Source organism: Narcine bancroftii, unplaced genomic scaffold (genome assembly GCF_036971445.1).
Source record: "Narcine bancroftii isolate sNarBan1 unplaced genomic scaffold, sNarBan1.hap1 Scaffold_279, whole genome shotgun sequence".
Taxonomy (NCBI): Eukaryota; Metazoa; Chordata; class Chondrichthyes; order Torpediniformes; family Narcinidae; genus Narcine; species Narcine bancroftii.
In genome coordinates, this window is record NW_027212014.1 from 164,016 (window position 1) to 182,782 (window position 18,767).

General features: G+C 45.2%; 1 long non-coding RNA gene across 1 annotated transcript; it reads right to left on the reverse strand.

The window, feature by feature from the left end:
- Positions 1-13,571: 13,571 nt before the first annotated feature.
- Positions 13,572-17,846, reverse strand: LOC138750834 (uncharacterized). Its single transcript, XR_011349540.1, has 3 exons — positions 17,647-17,846; positions 15,907-16,117; positions 13,572-13,648 (listed from the first exon to the last, which is right to left on the reverse strand). It is a non-coding gene; the product is annotated as an uncharacterized lncRNA (long non-coding RNA).
- Between the last annotated feature and the right edge of the window lie 921 nt (positions 17,847-18,767).

The window sequence follows — 18,767 nt, forward strand, 5'->3', positions numbered from 1 at the left end:
GGTGCTGTGCAGCGACGCAGAGTTAATAAGTGACCTCGATGTAGGGGAGCCATAGGGAATAGTGACCATGGTATGGTTACTTTTGAGCTGCAATTAGAAAGGGAAAAGGAAAGGAAGTCGGAAGCATCTGTACTGCAGTTAAATAAAGGGGATTATGCAGCTATGAGGGAGGAGCTAGCCAAAATAAAATGGAAAGTTACACTAGCTGGGAGGACAACTGGGGAAAATGGCAGGTATTTTTGGACATTTTTTACAGGATTCAAGACAAATTTATTCCAAAGTGGAGGAAAGGCTCTAGGAGATGCAAATGGCAGCCGTGGCTAACTAATGAAATCAAGTGCACTATCAAATCCAAAGGGAGTAAGTATAAGAGAGCGAAGCGGAGTGGGAAGCTCGAGGATTGGGAAACCTTCAAAGAGCATCAGAGGGTAACTAAGAAAGTCATAAGAGAGGGGAAAATGAAGTACGAGAGGAAATTAGCAAATAATATAATGGAGGATAGCAAAAGCTTTTTTAAATATGTGAAGAGGAAGAAATTGGTTCGGTTTAAAATTGGTCCATTAAGAATGGAAAAGGCTGGAATTATTACCGGAAACAAGGAGTTGGCTGAGGAATTTAACAAATACTTTGCATCTGTCTTCACCAAGGAGGATATAAGTCAAGAGACTTGGGGATCTTTACTGGGGTAGTAGGGGATCTAATGGATATCCGGATCTAGAAGCAGGAGGTTGTGAGTAAATTGTTGGGACTGAGGGCTGATAAATCCCCAGGGCCTGATGGGCTGCATCCCAGAAGTTGCTATGGAAATTGTGGAGGCACTGGTCGACATTTTCCAAAGTTCCATAGATTCGGGGGAGGTCCCTGAGGATTGGAGAGTGGCTGATGTGGTGCCGATTTTTAAGAAGGGAGGGAGGGAGAAAACGGGAAATTATAGACCGGTCAGCCTGAATTCAGTGGTGGGGAAGATATTGGAATCTATCATAAAAGGAGTAATAGCAGAACACTTAGGCAGAAATAATAGTAAAAGGGCTAGTCAGCATGGATTCCTTAAGGGTAAGTCATGCTTGACTAACCTTCTGGAATTTTTCGAGGATGTGACAAAGTGGGTGGACTTGGGAGAGCCAGTGGATGTGGTGTATTTGGACTTCCAGAAGGCCTTTAATAAGGTACCACACGGGAGACTAGTGGGCAAGATCAGGGAGCATGGTATTGGAGGTAAGGTGCTGACATGGATAGGAAATTGGTTAAGAAATAGGAAATAAAGGGTTGGAGTAAGCGGGTCTTTTTCAGGATGGCAGCATGTGACGAGTGGAGTGCCGCAGGGATCGGTATTGGGTCCTCAGTTGTTTGTAATTTATGTAAATGATTTGGATGAGCGGATTATTAATAACATGAGCAGATTTGCAGATGACACTAAACTGGGTGGCGGTGTGGGGTGTGAGGAGGATGTCAGGAAAATGCAGAGGGACTTGGACTGGTTGGGGGTGTGGGCTGCTGAATGGAAGATGACGTTCAATGTGAGCAAATGTGAGGTTATCCATTTTGGGGGCAATAATAGGAAAGGTGAGTATTATTTAAATGGAGACAGGCTAGGGAATGGGAAGGAGCAAATGGATCTGGGTGTACTTGTTCACCGGTCACTGAAGGCTAACATGCACGTTCAGAAAGCTGTGAAGAAGGAAAATGGCATGTTGGCTTTCATAAAGAGGGGATTGGAGTATAGGAACAGAGACGCCCTTCTGCAGTTCTGCAGGGCCCTGGTGAGACCCCACCTGGAGTATTGTGTCCAGTTCTGGTCTCCAATTTTGAGGAAGGACATACTAGCTATAGAGGATGTGCAGAGCAGATTTACAAGGTTAGTTCCAGGGATGGCGGGGTTGACATATGCTGAAAGGCTAGAAAATTGGACTTGTATCCGATGGAGTTTAGAAGGATGAGGGGGGACATGATTGAGGTATACAAAATTATCAGGGGCACAGACAGGGTGAAGTCGGATTACTTGTTCCCAGTGATGGGGGAGACGAGGACTAGAGGGCATAGTTTAAGAATACAGGGTAGGTCCTTTAGGACGGAGATGAGAAAACATTTTTTTACCCAGAGAGGTGTGAATCTGTGGAATGCTCTGCCACAGAGGGTGGTAGAGGCAGATTCGCTAATTATGTTCAAAAGAGAGTTAGAAAAGACTCTAGTGGGCAAAGGAGTTAAGGGTTATGGGGATAAGGCTGGAAAGGGGTACTGATAGTAGTGATCAGCCATGATCTGTAAAATGGCGGTGCTGGCTCGACAGGCCGAAGGGCCTACTCCAACTCTTATTGTCTATTGAACCATTCCTCCAAGATCCCTCTGTTACTCAATGCCCTCCCCTTCACTGCATACGTTTTGGCTATTCTTCCCAACATAAAGCACCTCACACTTACCTACATTAAACTCCATCTGCCATCTTTCCAAACAGTCCAAATCCTTTTGTAATCCATGAAAACCCTCCTCACTCTCCACAACTTGAAAATAAGCAAAATGTATAACGTTATGTTAAGCTTTTCTTTGAAAATTTTAATTTCACATGCATTAAATGCGTACGTAAATTTCTCATTCAAAGATAATGAAAAATTAATACATAGCATTTTTTTTATTCCCCCTGCCCAACAACCCAATAGAAAAGAAAGATAACATCTGGAAAGTATTTATAAAAAAATTACTAAAAAACTATCAAATAAAATCTAACAAATTTTCTTGATTTTAGGAGTCAGAAGGTTCAGGTTGGGCGATTACAACTTAATTCCTACAGTTTATAAATAGGATTCCCAAATCTTTCCAAAAATTTCAAATTTGTTACGTAAATTACATGTAATTATTTCAAGTGTCAAGGGACTTGGGGGGGTTCTCGTTCAGGAAAACATAGTGAGTTGGTAACCACCAGGTTGGATCGGCAGGAAAAGAAAGCAAATTCTATGTTGGCCTTTGTTTCAAGGGTAGGGAGGTGTTGATGGGGCATGGGAGAGACCTCATTTGGAGAACTGCGAAGTCTATCTTAAAAAGGATGCGCTGATGTTGGAGAGAGAGCAGAGATTTACCAGGATGATATATCTCCACTCTTCATTGGAGTATAGAAGAAGGAGAGGAGATTTCAGAAACATTTCCAACGCTGAAAGGATTGGACAGTAGATGTGAATAATGTTTCCCTTGGATAAAAAGACATTGTCTTAGAATTGGAAGGTACCTATTTAAAGCAGATGAGAAATTTATTTCACCAGAAGGTCATGGAATTTGTTGCTGGATTGTTGAGAGAGTTTAAGTGGTGGGGGGGGGGGGCGGAATTAATAGATGTTTAATGAGTCAGGGTATCAAGGGATCAGGGGAAAAAGCCGTAACTTGGAATGAGAGGCGAGAACTGTTTAGATCAGGGGATAGCAGACACAGTGGGCTGAATGGCCAACTTCTGTTCCTTGTGATTTGACACCATTTTAACTAATGTACCTTTGAGAATTTTAACATCCATCCATATGTCCTCTGTATTTTGGATGTGAAACAACGGCTGTGCAGGAGAAGCCAGTGAGTTGGTGAGACCAATTGCTCTTCAGACTGGAGGCCTGTGATGAGAGATGTGCCTCAGGGATAGGTGCTGGAACAATAATGTGGTGAATTGGATTAGCAAGTTGGCAGGTGACACCAAGAACGGAGGAGTTGTGGACAGCCAAGAAATCTTGCAGAAGGATCTGGACCAGCTGGAGAAAGGGCAGATGGAATTTAATGCAGACAAGTGTGAGGTGTCACATTTTGAAGGGCAAACCAAGAAAAGATAGACACGGTGAACGGTCGGGCACTGAGGAGTGAGGTTGAACAGAGGGACATGGTAAACGGGTGTCATTCCATGTAAGTGCTGTCACAGGTGGATTTGGGCGAGAATTGAAGATACCCAAGTTAACTAAAATTGAAAATTGTAAATGGGGCAAAAAAAGGGATCTATTTCAGAAATGATTGTGACAACAGAAAATGGCTAAACCAACTTTAGATTAAATGAGAGATTCTTCTTTAGAATTAACCCAAGAAGAACGGACTACTTACTATGTGTGAAGATGGTGGATTAAATTGATGAATGTGTGATATAATTGGGTGAATTATAATTTTTTTTTACATCAGTTGTATTTAACTCCAGGAAAAAAAGATAAGGATTTAGTAATTCAGACTAATGTTTTCATTGTGGGATTCAAATTAATACTTTTTTTTGTCTGTCTGGTTGTGTGATAAAGTTAAGCCTTTGAGGATTTATTTGAAACTACTTTAAAGAAACTCTTTTTATGTTCGATCCACTGCTTTTTCTAATGCGGTATATTACAACTTGATCAACGGGATTAAGAATGGATAAACCTCAAATTGAGGTTATTCAGTTAGTATTAGCAGTGGCCAGTAAATGCATTGCGATGACGTGGAAAATTAGGTTTGGTGTTTTCATTCTGCCGCAACAAATTGATATGATTTTTCTCTCCCTCAGTCGAGGGAGTTTGGGGGGGGTAATTATGGGGAGGGGGGATGGAATATAGTTTTTTTTGGGAGGTTGGTTTATTTTGTTTACTATGTATTTTATATGTTCATAAATAAAGTTTAAAAAAAGATACACAACCAGTGTTTCAGGCTTGTGCCTTTTAACAGGGCTACGAGTATCTGTACTCTATAAAGGTTCACTGCTTGATCAGATGAGCTTCTCCAGCATTTGTGTCCTTACAGAATTTGGTTGAGTTACTATATGTGGACATCAGGTCATTTTTTCACCCTTAAACTGTCCATCCAAACAGACAGGAACTTCTTTTTCCCACAACTAGCCTCATTTGGTGAAGTGTGTGGAATATTAGCTGTAGAATATCTTCTTCTGGGAATTATGATGAAGAAACCATCACACAGACTTTGCCAGAAAGCTGGGAAAGAGAGTTAAAAAGCACATTCCAGACAGGGATCAATTCTCACCTCCTCTACTGAGCCATACATATCCAAATGCCTGCCTGATCTTCAAAACAATGGTGCAAATTGTTAGACCTGATCCAAAGGCTGCAATAAGCCCCCAGCACCACTCAGACCCTGAATGGTATTGTTTCTGCTTTGAAGTGAAGAATTTAAGACTGCTATGAAATTAAGACATTTGGGTAAATTGGAAACCAGAAATCAGGCAGGGAGAGAATGATTACTAACGTGAACTGTGAGCAACTCTCCCAGACTCCTGTTGATTTTTTTGTGTTCCCTCACCCTAACTGGTACATGAGATTAGATGACCAACAAGAAGTCCTTTCCTTGTCTTTAGGAAGAGGATATGCAAAATGTAAAATACAGTGGCAGATAGAACAGTAACAGGACATAACAAGCCCTGACCATCTGAAACAGGTCATGGGAATATCAATTTATTCAGTAATGTAGAAATGACTGCAAAAGCTGAGAAATTAGGAATTCATAAACTGAGGCAAAGATGGGATGGAGATTTGAACATAGAAAATGGACTGATCGTTATAAATGAGATAGACTGGTTCAATACAATTTTATTCACCAGACACCTCAAAAGAAAATACATGGAATCGGATTTGTTTCAAATGTTACCAAGTCATTTGTACTTTTCTGCATTTGACTTGGCAATGTCCTAAAGTTGGGCAGCTTGGTTGAAATAAGTATTTTTTTAAAAATTCCCACAGGATCCATGAGAAAGAGATGTTAAGGAATTAAATTTAAATTAAAACTGAATATTTACCAGGTTTAAATTGCTGCAAATTGTACAGCTAGAAAGTGCGTGGCCATATCTTGCAAACTGGCTGAGGTTCGGAACTGTTCACCACAAGAAAATAATGTATCGTTCACGAGATGAACATTCTATCTTTGGAGCCCACATTTCCTAAAGGTGGGTTGAAGTGAGGTTTTGAAATATTCACAATATTATGGTTAAATAAAACATCTGTTGAAGATCTCTGGTCCCTCATATGGGATGTGGAGAGGGTGGGTCTGGGTAGATCTCAATTTGTATTAATCAACCACATGTATCGGGATTTGAATTATATTCTTGTAAAATTAACAAGAATATAACTAACTCTTAAAAATTAATTAAAAAAAAAACCCTGACCCACACAAATGCCTCTGTTCACCTTGCCATTTTGTAAAAGGTGATGGGGGGAAAATCCTGACACAAGGGACAGATTTGAACCTGGGTCACTGTCATTTTCTGTTAAACATGCCAAGATCAAAATTCGACTGACTGTCCTGTAACATAGTGCAATATTACACACACGTAAGGTAAGATGGTTACATCAGTAAAAATTAAATGAAATGCTTCTTACAGTCAAGAGCAAAAGAATTCCCTGCAGCCTCCAAACCAGCCCTTGCCCACAAATAACACCCCCGCCCCCCTCCCCACCCCAATTCTGGGATCAAACCATCAGCAGCCTACACTTTGTTGGAATCTAGGGGTTCAAACATTATGAAAGAAATGATTAATTAATAAGTTGATATGTACTGCATGGTTCAGGGAAAAAGAGGAATGTGATTAAGTGGCAATCACAGCATGGAGCGAAGTTGGCTGAGCAAAATTGTCTGCTCCCAAATACAGGGAGAGGAAATTCATAAAATGATTTAGGAGGAAAGCTCCAACTGAAGGAGGTGGTGAGTAGCACAGGAGACACAGGCCAGACCAGAACAAAGAATGGCCTGCAAGAAACCAAGGGAATGGAAAACCAGTCTAGGAGGAAGATTAAGGCATGAGGAGGTGTTAAAGAGAACAGCAGAAATTGGCCAGACAGGAACAGAATGGTGATTAGAAATATCTGGTGATGAATTAATTTCTGATCAAAACAACAGGATAGTCTGGCCTGGAGGATTAAGATGGGAGCGCTACACCCCAGATATCTGCAAAACAGGAGATGACTTGTGATAACCCTTATGCAAAAAGATCTAGCAAAGGAAGCCAACTTTTGTTCTGTATGATAAGGTTGATCTATATAAACTGAGCCAACTGGACAATAGGGGTCAGTCTTGGGGAATAGCTCACTGTGCAGGTGACCTATGAACTAACGACTGACCCAGAGCTCTGTTAAGTTTTATTCTTGTGCTGGGTAATAAATTGACTGTTGAACCGAATACCTTCTCCTATCACTTCATTCAAAGAACACGCTGGACTCAGACCACATACAGACTAAATTAAGAGTAAGGGAAAGCCAGAGTCCGACAACTTCAGAGCCAAACCTCAGGCACAAACATCCCAAAACCATCATCCCAAGACAAGAGCTAAAGTTGCAGGCACCGTAAACCACACACATTAAAACAACACATTTCTCTGGCTCAATACCCACGAACCACATGGAACACCAGTTTGCAAACGACCCACAAACACCGGATTCCTTTCACCCCAACAACTCAAAGAACCACCCCAGAAAAAGCAGCCACAGTAAAACCAGGCTTCCTACCTTCCTCTGATGGCAGCATCACCTCATCTCTGCCTGAAACCTGCAAGTGACTAGAGTGGGGCTGTTTTAAACCCTGAGCTGGAATCAGGAGGACAATTAATTCAGGTGTGAAATATCTCAGTAAATTGTGGATGGCCCTTTAAACAAGGCCCATCTCCGCCCTTCAAGAGAGCTGCAATTAAGGGAATAGCACCTTTTTAATTTGGAGTGGGAGTTAAAACAGTTTTCTCACCTGTGGCATTGAGATGTTTGAGGAGATGATACCTCTAGATAGGGGAGTGTTAGAGCTTTATGAGAGATTTGTTTGTTTGTGGGGCTTGTCTTTTGAATTTTGGTTTGGAAGCCTTTTGTGGTCTATGACAGCTGAAAACTAAGCAAACTAGGGTTTTCTTTGATCCTGATGGTTGTGCAGCAGTTCAAACTTCTCAAATGCAGAATTTGAGCTGTTTGCTCTCCCAGTGCCCTAGAGCATTGGTTTGGGAATATTTATGCCACAGGTGGTGTTATGGTCCTGTTAAGTCAATGACTCTGGATCAAATCTGGCCCCGTCTGTAAGGGGTTTGTGTGTTCACCCACTCTTCAGTGGAGGTGGCAGGTTAACAGGGGTTTGTGGGGGGGAAAATCGCAGGTGAATGAGGGGGAATGCACAGAGCTGGTGGGGTGAATAGGAGTGTGAGGCAGTTGTTGGCGAAGGAGAGTGTGTTGAAGGGATGTGTAGCTAAGGACTCACCATCCAATCTCAGACCAGAGTGAAACAGGATTCTTATCGTGCTCACAAATTCCTTCGTCACTCCTCAAACGATGATCAGTATTCTGACTCAAGCGTTTTCTGGCCTTGTGACGACAAGCGGGCCTAACGTTCCAATGGCAAATGAGGCAGGGAGGATGTTTCCTGTAATAGAGGTAGTAAAAGTTCCATTAGAGAGGAATACGTTGCCTTTAACTGATAACATGCGGTGGGGTCTCGGTACATTTGGTGATGTCTGGGATCTCTCTATCAATATAAAAAATGAAAATCAAGGCTGGGTCTCTCTGTGGGGGGGGGGGGGGGTATCTAATATTTGCTTGTCATAATCTAATTCATCCCAACTGGCAGTGCGGGCTTTGTTCCCCAAGGCATCCGTATTGGCTGTCCATGGACCATCTCTGTCCCAATGCAGTCCTCAGTGTCTCTTGCATTTAAATCAATGATGGCATCAGCACCTTTTGGCCAATTTTAGCTGTGTTTACTCAGTCAATCTGGCCAGTTTAGTTTTTCATTCAGTACTGGTGTCTGGGGTTAATGGGAGTAGTGGATGATTGATAATTCCTGAAATAATTCTTCATTCATCTTATATTTTTTTTAAATTATTTAATTTCACATATGCATTAAAAACTAATTTTTTATTTGAAATAACATCAAATGAATGCATAGTGATTTAAAAAATTAACCCCTTGTCTTGGGATGATGGTTTTGGGATGTTTGTGCCTGAGGTTTGTCTCTGAAGTGGACGCTGCTGATGGGTTGATCCCAGAATGGGGGGGGGGGGGTGTTTGTGGGCAAGGGCTGGATTGGAGGAATTCTCTTGCTCTTGACTGCAAGAACCATTTCATTTAATTTTTCCTGATGTAAAGAAAAAAAGAAAAAACATCTGGATAGTATTTATAAAAATTTACCAAACCTTTCAAATAAAATCTAACATCTTAAATTTCTTGATTTTAGGAGTCGGAAGGTTCATGTTGAGCTTCCAAGTTACTGCCACACATTTTACCCCTAGAACAATTACAGCACAGAAACAGGTCATTTGGCCTTTCTCGTCTGCTCTGAACTAAATACTCTCCTCCAGTACCACCTCTCTGCATTCCCCACCCCTCCAATTTTCTCTTAAATGACAAAATGGACCCTGCTGCCACTATTTCTCCCGGAAGCTCACTCCACTCAGCCACCATTGAGTCAAGAAGTTCCCCCTCACGTTACTTCAAAACTTTTGCCTCTTAACTCAAGACCTCTTGTTTCAATCTCTCCCACTTGCAATGGAATTGCCTATCCGCATCAACTCTATCCATCCTTCTTGTAATTTTAAATACTCTACCAAATCCCCTCTCGGCTTTCGAGTTGACAGGAATGCACTCATGGATGGTTGGATGAATTCTCTTGGGGAACAGTTCATAGTGGCTCAAAAGTGCTTGATTAGATGCAAGGAGAGCTGCCACTGAATGCTGCATTTATTTGGTTCTGGGTTTCGAAGGTACCTCAGCTCTCTCTCTTTTGTACTCGGTCCAAAAGACATTGCTGATCTTATTTGGAATTAGACCAGTTTCAATGAAGCAATGCTGAAGATTTTTGCTGGGGGGGGGGGAATAAGCATTGCATTAAATTAAGCTGCGGCTGGTCATCCTTAAGTGTTGATCTGCAGTCCAAGTCTGGTGAGCTTTCTGGGATGGGCTAACGTTCCAGGCAACTCCTTCTTCACACAACAGGATTCAACATTTAATAGGACGGGGGGTGGGGGAATAATCTTGGGTTAAGTTCCATTTGTGTTTTAGTTCATAAAGCCCATTGGATTTTGACTTCTATCGGGAGCACAGTGGGATATGAACAACATTTCTTGTTGTTTTCAGAGTATATCTTTCCCCTGGTTTATAATTCTTTGTGTGAATCATTTTTTTACTCCTGTCCAAGTTAGTAACAGGAAACACTGTGGGAGTGGGACGCTGTTTCATCGCTGGTAAAGTCCAACAACTGGTGAAACATTGACATGATTGAAGCTCTCTGGAAGGCAGGTTTCCAATTACTGCAGGTAACTTTCAGTTCAAGATCTTTCACCCCATCTTCCTCACTCGTGCACAGTGTCATGGCCGTCAATGACGGAGGGAGGAAAGTTGGTTTAAAAATGAGCAAATTGTTTACGTCAGAGCCAAGTCTGAAACCACCTTTTATTGAACCAAGCGAGATGCAGGACTAGTCACGGTGGCTGCTGGGAAGCACATGCAGATAGCCTTGCCCACAAGGAATCTTTTGAGTCCTCATTCTCAACATAGGGTGGCAGTGTCCTAGGGTCTCCTTCTTTCGCCTCGTCTTCCTTAATCATCTGAAGCCTGATTTCTTTCCCCTCTCATTCAGCCTGCATTATTTTCTGCATCCTCTCCCTGTTACTCCCTTGCTTTATGTTCCCTTCATTTTCTCCCTCATCATTAATTTTAGCAAAGATGACTGGCTTGGTTTAGTCTGTAACATGTTTGAGTTTCAAGTGGAACATTTAACGTGGGATCAGTGCTGTTTTGAAATATTAGCAGAATAGAGGGCGACACCAGTCACTAATGGATAGAAGAGAAAAAGATCCCCCTCTCTCTGGTAAGGTCGTGGGCAAGAGACCTAAGAGAGGAACAAGTCTGAATAAACATCTTTCCTGATTAACTGTGTCCGGTGCATTGATTGAGTGGTGCTGTTGCAGCAGACCCCACTCTTATCCATAATTGATTGGAAACTAATCTATGGTCACTGGACCCAAAATGTTCACATACACGTTTTACCTCTCTAACTATTACAGCATCGAAATAGGCCAACTTGGCCCTTCGAGTCCACGCCGAACACTTTGTCCTACCTCATCCCATTGACCTACACTCACCCCTTGACCCTCCATTCTTTTCCTGTCCAAATACATATCCCACTTCTCCTTAAGTGCTAATATTGAGCCTGCCTCCTCCACTTCATCTGCAAGTCCATTCCACACACCCACCACTCTGAGTGAAAGTCCCCCCTCACATTTCCTCTAAACTTCTGCCCCTTTCTCTCAACCCACCTCAAATCTATACCCCAATAATTTTAAATACCTCAACCCAATCCAACCTCAACCTTTTATGCTCCGCAGAATAAAAATCTTGCTTAACCTTTCCCTATAACTTAGACCTGTGGTTTTCAAAATGCTCCCAAACTCAAATTCCACTTGAAGCAATCCCTACACCAGAAGTGCTCTGTGATTAGTCAGGGATTGATTCAGGTGCAATGAAAGGAACCACCTACATCCTACAGGATGGAGCGCCAGAATAGCGTACATAGTTGAAGAAATTAAATTCCAAGACTTTGCTCTGCAAAGTGTTTCAACTTCAAAAGTACAGCCCCTCATGCCCAATCCCGGGAATTTACTGGGACAGGGTCCAGTGGAAAAGGGACACTGTCCAAATGCCAGTGTCAAATGATGTCATTTCACGCCACCTCTAACCCTACTCATATCCTCGGCGTTTGCCGATGTCGGCCTGGTGGTAAAACCAGTGGAACAGAGACAGCAGAGAATCACCTGTTTCCAGTCGAAGGCAGAACACTCCGCTCCCCGGGGATGAGTTGTGTTCAGTGGAAAAGCAATCTTGTGTCCCAGTGGAAATGGGAGCAAGGGCTTCCTAACCTGAGACACTGCATGGCCAATGAACTGGGATTCCCGTGGAAAAAGGGTTTCAGACAGCTTTGTAAAATCTGCATGCAGTGCTTCAACCGAAATGAAGGCCAATGGGATGATGAGCTTCATTAAACTTTTCTACGTGGTCGTGCGTGAAAGTGAGGCCATTTTGGCAAGAAAGCGCAGAAAAATTAACCACGATCACAGGAGTGGCCTCCACGTGATACCTGGAGCAATATCTTCATGGAAACAAGCGACAACTTGACCAAATATCTAATCTCATTTATAAAAATAGCACTGGCCTTCGCGAAAAGATGTATCACGATCAACTGGATGTCCGATAGCACGCTGGGCTGTGGAAATGAACTGCTGTTACCTACGGGAAAAAAAAATCACATAAACGTGACCCTTTGGTAAAGGTCTGTCAACTGTACTTGGACCACATAGGGGCCCAGACACTAATATAAATGAACAATAAAAGGGGATGAATGTAACCATTATATAGACCAAAACCAAGTTTCCCCAACTGGACTCATCTACTTGTAATCTCTGAAAATGTGGATATGAAAACAAACTGCAATAGAGAGAGAAAAAATTCAAAGTGCAAAAGGAAGAGTCTTTAAATGGGTCCCTGAATGTGTGTTGAGTCTGGTGGTGAAGGGGAAGCAGCTGTTCCTGAACCCGGCTATACCTCTTTCCTGATGGGAGCAGTGAGAACAGAGCGGGTGATGTGGATCCTTGATTGCTGCTGCTCTCTGACAGCAGCGTTCCCTGCAAATGTTCTCAATGGTGGAGGGTTTTTACCTAAGATATCCTGGGTGGTGTCTTAACTTTTGCAGAGCTTTTTGCTCAGGGGTATTGGTGTCACAAGACAACTGATCAAACCTACTACAAACTGAACCTTTCACCCCTCACACCCGTAAACCCACTATTTTTCTTGCATCAATGTGCCTGTCTCAATGTTAAAGGTCCCTATTATTCCAGACTACACCATCCTGCCCGGCCATGCACTCCAGGCACCCGCAGCCTTCTGCACGTTCTCTTTCTACAAGTCCTTCAGCAGCCTTGTGTTTCCTCAGCACTGCCTGCTCCTCCACCAAGCTCTGCCTCAAATCCATTCACTCTATGAGCTTCCTGCATCACTCCAGAGAAAAGCCCAAGGTTTCTCTCTGGATATTGCATTTACTTCATTCTGATGGGCTGAATTCCTGCAGCTTCCCAATCAAACATCTGCAATCGCCTTTAAATTGTGCCCCTCTGCACAGATTTGTGCCACCTGCTTTTAAGCAGGTTAAATCCTATGGGCATTCTGACAGTATCCTTCCACTCTCTCTCTCTCTCTCTCTCTACCAGTGGATCTAAATCCTTCTGCCCAAATTGTTGCTTGGTCTGGGCTTCTGTCCTTTTGCCTGGATTCTCATCCTCTGCTATTTCAGTCTGAACCTTGCCGTCAGCCCGAGGAATAAAACCGAGGGGATATGGATTGGAATTCTTTCTGGCTAGAGCATCTCAAACACTGCTCTCATCCTCGTGTGTGCACAGCTAGAGACAAGAACAAATCTTGTCCTTAGTCACTGTGAAATCCATCTCCAGGATGCTGGCACTTTATTCCTGTGTGTTTTTTTTTGAACCTTGCTTAGTGCTAGTTTTTCCTTTTGATTTGAACATAACAATATATGTGAACGCACTTTCCAAATGGTTTTACAATGTAAACAATATTTTAAAGAAAAATCTGAAGACTTCACCATCTGAGATGCAGATTCTAATCTGTGGCTTCGGCGGGTCCGCGCCAAGGGGTATTTGGATTATTTTAAAGAGGACCGTCTTCCAATGTCTGCAGTGGAACTGGGAGAAAGAGGGTTGGGCTGTCGGTGTCATAGTTAATGACGTCTCATTACAGAACTGAAAGCTTACAGTCTGTGGTGAACTGATATTCTCGTCCCACTGACCAGCACCCCTTCCTGCTCATTCCCATCCATGGGGCCGGGACTCCCTCACCCTCACGGGTCCCCCTCACACTCGCAGTTCTCCGATCCCCTCAACCACACGGATCCCCTAAACCACGCGGGTTCCCACCCCCACCTTCAGCCTCGCAGGTGCCCTCAGCCTTCTGGGTCCACGTCCCGGTCCCCCCCTCCGCCCTCTGGGTCCCCGTACCTCCTCAACCTTCTGGGTCCCCGTCCCCTTCCCCCCTCAGCCTTCTGGGTCCCCACTTCCCCCTCAGCCTTCTGGGTCCCCGTCAGCCATCTGGGTCCCTGTCCTCTCTCAGCTTTTTGGGTCCCCGTCCCCCCTAACCTTTCTGGGTCCTGATCACCCTCACCCTTCTGGGTCCTGATCACCCTCACCCTTCTGGGTCCTGATCACCCTCACCCTTCTGGGTCCTGATCACCCTCACCCTTCTGGGTCCTGATCACCCTCACCCTTCTGGGTCCTGATCACCCTCACCCTTCTGGGTCCAGATCACCCTCACCCTTCTGGGTCCTGATCACCCTCACCCTTCTGGGTCCTGATCACCCTCACCCTTCTGGGTCCTGATCACCCTCACCCTTCTGTGTCCTGATCACCATTACCCTTCTGGGTCCTCATTCCCCTCACCCTTCTGGTTCCACGAGTACCTCAGCCTTGCGTGTCCCTCAACCTTCTGGATACCCGTCCCCCTCAGCCTCGCAGGATCCCCGCCCCCCACAGCCTTGCATGTCCCTCACTCCTCTTGCAGATATCCCACACCCCTCTGGCGGGTCCCCCTCACCCTTCTGGGTCCTCTACCCCCCTCACCCTTCTGGGTCCCCGAACCCCTCACCCTTCTGGGTCCCCGACCCCCTCACCCTTCTGGGTCCCCGACCCCCTCACCCTCCTGGGTCCCCGACCCCCTCACCCTTCTGGGTCCCCGACCCCCTCACCCTTCTGGGTCCCCGTCCCTCTCCCCCCTCTGCCTCGCGGGCCCCGAGCCCCCTCAGCCTCGCGGATCCCCCTCCCCCCCACAGCCTCACGGACCCCGACCCCCCCCCCCTTAAGCCTCGCGGGTCCCCGACTACCACACACCCTAACGCCACCCCGACCCAAACTTCCTCACGGTACCCCGGCCCCACCTCACAACCATCCCCCTGCCCGTTCCCCTCCGAGCTCCGGCCGCTCCAGACCCAAAGGGCGATCCGTGGAAACTCCGTCCTCCCTGGTCTCGCTCCCAAAATGCCCCGATTCCCGCCCGTGAGGAACCGACACGAACCTCTCTCCCCCTCCCGCTCGCGACCAACTCCTCCAAAGGCGGGAAAGATCAACAACATGGCAGCCACCAGGGGTCGCTCTCGCGAGAGCTTGATCCACCCCTCCTCGGGATCTCCTCTCCACCACCCCGAGCCCCTGGATGGAGCCCCAGGGCTCGAGGTCCAGCCCTTTGGAGCCCCCTCTCTCCTGAGAACCTCGTCCCACTGGGGAAGGGTCCGAGAGCTGGCTCGGGCCTCCAGTCCATCTCCCCTTCAGGCTGCACATTTCCACACCAGGATCTGCCCCACATTCCCCCCCAAGATTCCAGTCCATCCCACCTCCACCACCTTGGCCCAAAGCTCATTCCACGTTCCCACCCCCCTCTGAGGGAAGAAAATCCCCCTTCAATCTCAATCCATGTCCTCCTCTTTGAATCTCTCCCACTCTCCTTGGAAACAGCCTGTCCCCATGGACACGATCCGTCCCCCCTCACAATTTTCAAATCTTCCTCAATCTTCGACGCTCCAGGGAATAAAGTCCCAGCCTGTCCAACCTTCCCCTGGAACTCAAACCCCGAAAGCCAGACCACCTTCTTGTCACTCTCCTCGACGCGCTGTCTCATTCCTATCCTTCCTCTCCTCCGGCCACCCAAACGGCACACAATGTTCCCAAGTTGGCCTCACCCATGCCTCGTCCAACTTCCTCGTGGCCTCCCACCTCCTGCACTCAATCCTCTCACTTCTGAAGGCCAAAATACCAGAAGCTTTCTTCACTCCCCCCCCACCCCCCCCCATCTCTACAAGGGACTCCACTTTTGGGCAGTTCTGTACCACAGTTCCTCAATCCCTTTGTTTGACAACACTCCTCAATGGTCTGCCATTTAACATTCAAACTCTTACGTTTTAAGAATCAATTGCAGAGATCCATGGATGTGGGAAGTCAGGGTGCAGGTCGATGAAACTGGCAGAATGATATTTCACCATGGACGAGAAGGGCCGAAGGGTCCCTTTTCTTTGCTGTGGGGTTTCTAGGGTAGAGTTCACACCATTCTCAGGAAGGAGGATGAGCTGACAGATGTCATGGTCCACGGGTAGGAAAGGTGATGAGATCCTGCCAGGAGAGATGAGGGAGTTAAGTGCACAACCAAGGGGTCTCTCTCTGTCAGTCTGTGTGTGTCTCTATCTCTCTGTGTGTCTCTCTCTCTCTGTCTGTGTCTCTCTGTCTGTGTCTCTGTCTGTCTGTGTCTCTGTCTGTCTGTGTCTCTCTCTCTGTCTGTGTCTCTCTCTCTGTCTGTGTCTCTCTCTCTATCTGTGTCTCTCTTTGTGTCACTCTGTGTCTCTCTGTGTGTGTCTCTGTGTCTGTGTGTCTCTCTCTGTCTGTGTGTCTCTCTCTCTGTCTGTGTGTGTCTGTCTGTGTGTGTCTCTGTGTGTGTATGTCTGTGACTCTCTCTCTCTGTCTCTCTCTGTCTGTGTCTCTCTCTCTGTCTCTCTCTCGCTGTCAGTGTCTCTTTCTCTGTCTGTATGTGTCTCTCTGTGTGTCTGTGTCTGTATATCTGTCTCTCTTTGTCTATATATCTGTCTCTCTGTGTCTGTGTGTGAGTGTGTCTGTCTGTCTGGGTATGTGTGTGTGTCTCTCTCTGTCTGTGTCTCTGTATCTGTGTCTGTCTCTGTGTCTGTCTCTGTGTGTGTGTGTCTCTCTCTGTCTGTGTGTCTCTCTCTGTCTGTGTGTCTCTCTCTGTCTGTGTGTCTCTCTCTCGCTGTCAGTCTCTCTCTCTCTGTCTGTATGTGTCTCTCTGTGTGTCTGTGTCGGTATATCTGTCTCTCTGTGTCTATATATCTGTCTCTCTGTGTCTATATATCTGTCTCTCTGTGTCTCTGTGTGAGTGTGTCTGTCTGTCTGGGTATGTGTGTGTGTCTCTCTGTCTGTGTCTCTGTATCTGTCTCTGTGTCTGTCTCAGTGTGTGTGTGTGTCTCTCTGTGTCTGTGTCTCTCTCTGTGTCTGTGTGTCTGTGTGTGTGTGTGTCTGTGTGTGTGTGTGTTTCTCTGTCTGTGTCTCTCTGTCTGTGTCTCTCTGTCTGTTTCTCTGTGTCCATGTCTCTCTCTCTATCTCTCTCTCTCTGTCTGTGTCTCTCTCTGTGTGGGTCTGTGTGTGTGTGTCTCTCTCTCTCTCTCTCTGTGTGTCTCTCTCTCTGTCTGTTTGTGTGTCTTTCTCTCTCTGTGTGTGTCACTGTCTGTGTGTGTGTGTCTTTCTGTCTCTCCCTCTGTGTCTCAATGTGTGACTCTCTCTGTGTCTGTATGTGTGTGTGTCTCTCTCTCGTGTGTGTGTGTGTGTCTCTCTGTGTCGTGTGTGTGTGTTGTCTCTGTGTCGTGTGTGTGTGTGTTCTCTCTCTGTCTCTATGTGTGTCTCTCTGTCTCTGTGTATCTCTCTCTCCACCTGTGTGTGTCTCTCTATCTGTCTGTGTGTGTCTGTGTGTGTATCCGTCTGTGTGTGTCTCTCTGTCTCTCTCTCGCTGTCAGAGTCTCTCTCTGTCTCTTCCTGTGTGTGTCTGTGTGTGTGTGTCTGTGTGTGTGTGTCTGTCTGTCTGGGTATGTGTGTCGCTCTCTATCAGTGTCTCTAATATTTGCTTATTCATTACCCACCATTATCCATCCCGACAGGTGGTGCGGGCTTTGTTCCCCAAGGCGTCCGTATTGGCTGTCCATGGACCATCTCTGCCCCAACGCATTCCTCGGTGTCACCTGCATTAAAATCAAGGTGGCATCAGCACCTTTTTGGGCACTTTTAGCCGTATTTCCTCAGTTGTTCTGGCCAGTTTTGTGTTTCGTTCACACATTCCTGCTGCCTGGGGTTCACGGCACTCATGGAAAATCGCCAGTTCCTGAAACAATTCTTCATTTATCTTATTTGTAACATTTTTACATTTAATTTAACATATGCATTAAAAAACTTAAATTTCTTATTTGAAAATAAGATAAAATTAATGCATAGTGATTTAAAAAGTAACCCCTCTCACAGCTGCCCAATAGAAAACAATAAAGAGAGGAAACATCTAGATAGCATTCATAAAAATTGAGCAAAACTCTCAAATAAAATCTTGCTTTTCTTGGTTTTAGGAGTCAGAAAGTTCGTGTTGGGTGATTACAACTTAATTCCTACAATTGGTAAATACACATCCCAAATCTTCAAAAGAGAAATTCAAATTTGTTCCGTGAATTCAATGTAATTATTTCAAGTGGGATACAACGGCCTATTTCAGTGTGGCTATCGACCCATTCCCAAATACGCATCGGACTTCCAAGTTACTGCCACACATTTTAACCCGAAAACAATTACAGCACAGAAACAGGTCATTTGGCCCTTCTTGTCTGCACTGAACGAAATACTCTCCTCTTGTACCACCTCTCTGCATTCCCCTCCCCTCCAATTTTCCCTGAAATGACAAAATGGACCCTGCCGCCACTACTTTTCCCGGAAGCTCACTCCACTCAGCCACCACTCTGAGTAAAGAAGTTCCCCCTCATGTTACTTCCAAACTTTTACCTCCTGTTTCAATCCCTGCTCCCCGCAATGAAAAAAGTCTATCCACATCAACTCGTTCTATCCTCCTAGTAATTTTAAAGACTTCGATCAAATCCCCTCTCAACCATCTACAATCCAAAGAATAAAGACTTCATTTGCTCAATCTTTCTTTGTAATCTAGTTGCTGATATCCAGGTAACATTGACGTAAATCTTCTCTGCACCCTCTCTACTTTATTGAT